Below are 7,500 nucleotides of genomic sequence, written 5' to 3'. Positions count from 1 at the left end.
GTTTAGGTGACCAGGGGTGGGCCACTTAGGCGACCAGGGGTGGGACGTTTAGGTGACCAGGGGTAAGGGGTTTAGGCGACCAGGGGTGAGACGTTTAGGCGACCAGGGGTAAGGGGTTTAGGTGACCAGGGGTAAGGGGGTTAGGCGACCTGGGGCTGGAGAGGAGCACCTTCCCCGGGCACAGGCAGGGAGCGAGCGCCCCCCAGCTCCATCGCTCCGGGGGTAATAGGCCGGCGTCTGCCACACTTAGCCCGGAAATGAGCACCTTCCCCGGGCACAGGCAGGGAGCGAGCGCCCCCCAGCTCCATCGCTCCGGGGGTAATAGGCCGGCGTCTGCCACACTTAGCCCGGAGATGAGCACCTTCCCCGGGCACAGGCAGGGAGCGAGCGCCCCCCAGCTCCATCGCTCCGGGGGTAATAGGCCGGCGTCTGCCACACTTAGCCCGGAGATGAGCACCTTCCCCGGGCACAGGCAGGGAGCGAGCGCCCCCCAGCTCCATCGCCCCGGGGGTAATAGGCCGGCGTCTGCCACACTTAGCCCGGAGAGGAGCACCTTCCCCGGGCACGGGCGGGGAGCGAGCGCCCCCCAGCTCCATCGCTCTGGGGGTAATAGGCCGGCGTCTGCCACACTTAGGCCGGAGAGGAGCACCTTCCCCGGGCACGGGCGGGGAGCGAGCGCCCCCAGCTCCATCGCTCCGGGGGTAATAGGCCGGCGTCTGTCACACTTAGCCCGAATATGAGCACCTTCCCCGGGCACGGGCGGTGCCAAGCGTCCCCTAAGTTTGCCCAAATGGAAGCTCCGGAGGAGGAGTGCGGGCGTGTGTCACACTTGGCCCGAATAGGAGCACCTTCCCCGGGCACAGGCGGTGCCAAGCGGCCCCTAAGTTTGCCCAAATGGAAGCTCCGGTGGAGGAGTGCATGCTGCATGACAGTGAAGCCGAATAGGAGCACCTTCCCCGGGCACATACGGTGCCAAGCGGCCCCTAAGTTTGCCCTTATGGAAGCTCCGGAGGAGGAGTGCATGCTGTGTGACAGTGAAGCCGAATAGGAGCACCTTCCCCGGGCACAGACGGTGCCAAGCGGCCCCTAAGTTTGCCCAAATGGAAGCTCCGGAGGAGGAGTGCATGCTGCCTGACAGTGAAGCCGAATATGAGCACCTTCCCCGGGCACAGGCGGTGCCAAGCGGCCCCTAAGTCTACCCTCATGGAAGCTCCGGAGGAGGAGTGCGGGCGTGTGTCACACTTGGCCCGAATAGGAGCACCTTCCCCGGGCACAGGCGGTGCCAAGCGGCCCCTAAGTTTGCCCTTATGGAAGCTCCGGAGGATGAGTGCATGCTGCCTGACAGTGAAGCCGAATATGAGCACCTTCCCCGGGCACAGGCGGTGCCAAGCGGCCCCTAAGTTTGCCCTAATGGAAGCTCCGGGGGAGGAGTGCGGGCGTGTGTCACACTTAGCCCGGAGAGGAGCACCTTCCCCGGGCACAGACGGTGCCAAGCGGCCCCTAAGTTTGCCCTTATGGAAGCTCCGGAGGAGGAGTGCGGGCGTGTGTCACACTTGGCCCGAATATGAGCACCTTCCCCGGGCACAGGCGGTGCCAAGCGGCCCCTAAGTTTGCCCAAATGGAAGCTCCGGAGGAGGAGTGCGGGCGTGTGTCACACTTGGCCCGAATATGAGCACCTTCCCCGGGCACAGGCGGTGCCAAGCGGCCCCTAAGTTTGCCCAAATGGAAGCTCCGGAGGAGGAGTGCGGGCGTGTGTCACACTTGGCCCGAATATGAGCACCTTCCCCGGGCACAGACGGTGCCAAGCGGCCCCTAAGTTTGCCCAAATGGAAGCTCCGGAGGAGGAGTGCATGCTGCCTGACAGTGAAGCCGACTATGAGCACCTTCCCCGGGCACAGGCGGTGCCAAGCGGCCCCTAAGTCTACCCTCATGGAAGCTCCGGAGGAGGAGTGCGGGCGTGTGTCACACTTGGCCCGAATATGAGCACCTTCCCCGGGCACAGACGGTGCCAAGCGGCCCCTAAGTTTGCCCAAATGGAAGCTCCGGAGGAGGAGTGCACGCTGTGTGACAGTGAAGCCGAATATGAGCACCTTCCCCGGGCACAGGCGGTGCCAAGCGGCCCCTAAGTTTGCCCTTATGGAAGCTCCGGAGGAGGAGTGCATGCTGTGTGACAGTGAAGCCGAATATGAGCACCTTCCCCGGGCACAGGCGGTGCCAAGCGGCCCCTAAGTTTGCCCAAATGGAAGCTCCGGAGGAGGAGTGCGGGCGTGTGTCACACTTGGCCCGAATAGGAGCACCTTCCCCGGGCACGGGCGGTGCCAAGCGGCCCCTAAGTTTGCCCAAATGGAAGCTCCGGAGGAGGAGTGCATGCTGCCTGACAGTGAAGCCGAATATGAGCACCTTCCCCGGGCACAGGCGGTGCCAAGCGGCCCCTAAGTCTACCCTCATGGAAGCTCCGGAGGAGGAGGGCGGGCGTGTGTCACACTTGGCCCGAATAGGAGCACCTTCCCCGGGCACAGGCGGTGCAAAGCGGCCCCTAAGTCGGTAAAGGTTGAAATAAGTAAATAAATACAAAAAGGACGAGGGGGGAAAAAAAAAGGCAAAAACGTATAAAATTCCCCCATTCATTTCAATGGGCTCGGCCGAATTGGGCTTGCGGGACCGCCGAGGGCACGCCGGAGGGCGGTTGAGTCGGTAAAAGTTGAAATAAATGAATAAATACAAAAAGAACGAGGGGGGGAAAAAAAGGCAAAAACGTATAAAATTCCCCCATTCATTTCAATGGGCTCGGCCGAATTGGGCTTGCGGGACCGCCGAGGGCACGCCGGAGGGCGGTTGAGTCGGTAAAAGTTGAAATAAATGAATAAATACAAAAAGAACGAGGGGGGGAAAAAAAAGGCAAAAACGTATAAAATTCCCCCATTCATTTCAATGGGCTCGGCTAAAATGGGCCTGCAGTACTGCCGAGAGGCCGCCGGAGGACGCCCTAGTAGGCAAACGTTGATCCCCACACACGAGGGGTCAGTTAGGCGACCAGGGGTAGCGTTTAGGCGACCAGGGGTAGCGTTTAGGTGACCAGGGGAAGCGTTTAGGCGACCAGGGGTAGCGTTTAGGTGACCAGGGGTAGCGTTTAGGCGACCAGGGGTAGCGTTTAGGCGACCAGGGGTAGCGTTTAGGCGACCAGGGGTAGCTTTTAGGCGACCAGGGGTAGCTTTTAGGCGACCAGGGGTAGCGTTTAGGCGACCAGGGGCGTTGCAGTTCCGCCGAATTGCATTAGGGGCGCTGCAGTAGGCAAACGTTCTTCCCCCCTAGTCAGAGGGTCATTTGCCTACTTCCCAGGTTTACCCGGGTTTTCCAAAACACCTGGGGCACATTTTCAGGGATCACGTTTTTAGAAACAAAAATATTCATAATTTCTTCTAAGTCCCCTTTCCAGCGGGGAACTTTGAAACATTGTATCCGACCACTGAAGGCTGTTGGCGGGCACGGCGCGGCAAACAGCCCGCACTCAGGCATGGAGCTCCGGGGAAAGTTGCCTAATTTCTTCTAAGTCCCCTTTCCAGCGGGGAACTTTGAAACATTGTATCCGACCGTGGAAGGCTGTTGGCGGGCACGGCGCGGCTCATAGCCGGCCCTCAGGCACGGAGCTCCGGGTGAATTTTCACAAATTTCTTCTAAGTCCCCTTTCCAGCGGGGAACTTTGAAACATTGTATCCGACCGTGGAAGGCTGTTGGCGGGCACGGCGCGGCTCATAGCCGGCCCTCGGGCACGGAGCTCCGGGTGAATTTTCACAAATTTCTTCTAAGTCCCCTTTCCAGCGGGGAACTTTGAAACATTGTATCCGACCGTGGAAGGCTGTTGGCGGGCACGGCGCGGCTCATAGCCGGCCCTCGGGCACGGAGCTCCGGGTGAATTTTACTCAATTCTTCTAAGTCCCCTTTCCAGCGGGGAACTTTGAAACATTGTATCCGACCGTGGAAGGCTGTTGGCGGGCACGGCGCGGCTCATAGCCGGCCCTCAGGCACGGAGCTCCGGGTGAATTTTCACAAATTTCTTCTAAGTCCCCTTTCCAGCGGGGAACTTTGAAACATTGTATCCGACCGTGGAAGGCTGTTGGCGGGCACGGCGCGGCTCATAGCCGGCCCTCGGGCACGGAGCTCCGGGTGAATTTTCACAAATTTCTTCTAAGTCCCCTTTCCAGCGGGGAACTTTGAAACATTGTATCCGACCGTGGAAGGCTGTTGGCGGGCACGGCGCGGCTCATAGCCGGCCCTCAGGCACGGAGCTCCGGGTGAATTTTCACAAATTTCTTCTAAGTCCCCTTTCCAGCGGGGAACTTTGAAACATTGTATCCGACCGTGGAAGGCTGTTGGCGGGCACGGCGCGGCTCATAGCCGGCCCTCGGGCACGGAGCTCCGGGTGAATTTTCACAAATTTCTTCTAAGTCCCCTTTCCAGCGGGGAACTTTGAAACATTGTATCCGACCGTGGAAGGCTGTTGGCGGGCACGGCGCGGCTCATAGCCGGCCCTCAGGCACGGAGCTCCGGGTGAATTTTACAAATTTCTTCTAAGTCCCCTTTCCAGCGGGGAACTTTGAAACATTGTATCCGACCGTGGAAGGCTGTTGGCGGGCACGGCGGGGCTCATAGCCGGCCCTCGGGCACGGAGCTCCGGGTGAATTTTACAAATTTCTTCTAAGTCCCCTTTCCAGCGGGGAACTTTGAAACATTGTATCCGACCAAAGGAAGGCTGTTGGCGGGCACGGCGCGGCTCATAGCCGGCCCTCAGGCACGGAGCTCCGGGTGAATTTTCACAAATTTCTTCTAAGTCCCCTTTCCAGCGGGGAACTTTGAAACATTGTATCCGACCGTGGAAGGCTGTTGGCGGGCACGGCGGGGCTCATAGCCGGCCCTCGGGCACGGAGCTCCGGGTGAATTTTCACAAATTTCTTCTAAGTCCCCTTTCCAGCGGGGAACTTTGAAACATTGTATCCGACCGTGGAAGGCTGTTGGCGGGCACGGCGCGGCTCATAGCCGGCCCTCAGGCACGGAGCTCCGGGTGAATTTTCACAAATTTCTTCTAAGTCCCCTTTCCAGCGGGGAACTTTGAAACATTGTATCCGACCAAAGGAAGGCTGTTGGCGGGCGCGGCGCGGCTCATAGCCGGCCCTCGGGCACGGAGCTCCGGGTGAATTTTACTCAATTCTTCTAAGTCCCCTTTCCAGCGGGGAACTTTCAAACATTGTATCCGACCACTGAAGGCTGTTGGCGGGCGCGGCGCGGCTCACAGCCCGCCATCAGGCACGGAGCTCCGGGGAAATTTGCCTCATTTCTTCTAAGTCCCCTTTCCAGCGGGGAACTTTCAAACATTGTATCCGACCAAAGGAAGGCTGTTGGCGGGCGCGGCGCGGCTCACAGCCCGCCCTCAGGCACGGAGCTCCGGTGAAATTTGCCTCATTTCTTCTAAGTCCCCTTTCCAGCGGGGAACTTTGAAACATTGTATCCGACCAAAGGAAGGCTGTTGGCGGGCACGGCGCGGCTCATAGCCGGCCCTCAGGCACGGAGCTCCGGGTGAATTTGACAAATTCCTTCTAAGTCCCCTTTCCAGCGGGGAACTTTGAAACATTGTATCCGACCGTGGAAGGCTGTTGGCGGGCGCGGCGCGGCTCACAGCCCGCCCTCAGGCACGGAGCTCCGGGGAAATTTGCCTCATTTCTTCTAAGTCCCCTTTCCAGCGGGGAACTTTCAAACATTGTATCCGACCACTGAAGGCTGTTGGCGGGCGCGGCGATGCTCACAGCCCGCCCTCAGGCACGGAGCTCCGGGGAAATTTGCCTCATTTCTTCTAAGTCCCCTTTCCAGCGGGGACCTTTCAAACATTGTATCCGACCACTGAAGGCTGTTGGCGGGCGCGGCGCGGCTCACAGCCCGCCCTCAGGCACGGAGCTCCGGGGAAATTTGCCTCATTTCTTCTAAGTCCCCTTTCCAGCGGGGACCTTTCAAACATTGTATCCGACCAAAGGAAGGCTGTTGGCGGACGCGGCGCGGCTCACAGCCCGCCCTCAGGCACGGAGCTCCGGGGAAATTTGCCTCATTTCTTCTAAGTCCCCTTTCCAGCGGGGAACTTTCAAACATTGTATCCGACCACTGAAGGCTGTTGGCGGACGCGGCGCGGCTCACAGCCCGCCCTCAGGCACGGAGCTCCGGGGAAATTTGCCTCATTTCTTCTAAGTCCCCTTTCCAGCGGGGACCTTTCAAACATTGTATCCGACCACTGAAGGCTGTTGGCGGACGCGGCGCGGCTCACAGCCCGCCCTCAGGCACGGAGCTCCGGGGGAATTTGCCCCCTCATTTCTTCTAAGTCCCCTTTAGGCGACCAGGGGTTGACAATTTAGGTGACCAGGGGTTGACAATTTAGGCGACCAGGGGTGACTTTTAGGCGACCAGGGGTGAGGTTTAGGCGACCAGGGGTGAGGTTTAGGCGACCAGGGGTGAGGTTTAGGCGACCAGGGGTAGCGTTTAGGCGACCAGGGGCGTTGCAGTTCCGCCGAATTGCATTAGGGGCGCTGCAGTAGGCAAACGTTTTTCCCCCTAGTCAGAGGGTCATTTGCCTACTTCCCAGGTTTACCCGGGTTTTCCAAAACACCTGGGGCACATTTTTAGGAACCACGTTTTTAGAAACAAAAATTCTTCTATGTCCACCTCCGTGAAAGAAATTGCCCAATGGTTCCCGCGGAAGAGAGCTGCCAGGCGGACGCATACTGCAATAACGGCCGCCCTGGCGCTCTGGTGGATGTTATCCTCGAAATTTCTTCTATGTGCCCATTCCAGCGGGCAACTTGCGAACAATGGTGTCCGACCATGGAAGGCTGTTGGCGGACGCGGCGCGGCTCACAGCCCGCCCTCAGGCACGGAGCTCCGGGGGAATTTTCCCCTCATTTCTTCTAAGTCCCCATTCCAGCGGGGAGCTTGCAAACGTGGTATCCGACCACTGAAGGCTGTTGGCGGGCACGGCCCCACCAGCGCAACACGGCACTTCCTATGACTCGGGTCCGACGCAGGAGGAGCGGTCCTCCCGGCCCCACCACACGGCACTTCCTATGACTCGGGTCCGACGCAGGAGGAGCGGTCCTCCCGGCCCCGCCACACGGCACTTCCTATGACTCGGGTCCGACGCAGGAGGAGCGGTCCTCCCGGCCCCGCCACACGGCACTTCCTATGACTCGGGTCCGACGCAGGAGGAGCGGTCCTCCCGGCCCCGCCACACGGCACTTCCCATGACTCGGGTCCGACGCAGGAGGAGCGGTCCTCCCGGCCCCACCACCGCCACACGGCACTTCCCATGACCCGGGTCCGACGCAGGAGGAGCGGTCCTCCCGGCCCCACCGCAGCACACACAACCACTGACCGATTGGCAATCATGACCCGCCATCGGAGGGCCCCTGCCGGCCCCGGCCTCGCGCCGGGGTGTTCGGGTGGACGGTTCCTTCGGCCTGCGGG

This window comes from Idiotropiscis lumnitzeri, unplaced genomic scaffold (genome assembly GCF_059441095.1).
Source record: "Idiotropiscis lumnitzeri isolate Australia: NSW breed Sydney's pygmy pipehorse unplaced genomic scaffold, RoL_Ilum_1.0 HiC_scaffold_304, whole genome shotgun sequence".
NCBI lineage: Eukaryota > Metazoa > Chordata > Actinopteri > Syngnathiformes > Syngnathidae > Idiotropiscis > Idiotropiscis lumnitzeri.
Note: the sequence above shows the minus strand (reverse complement) of the source record.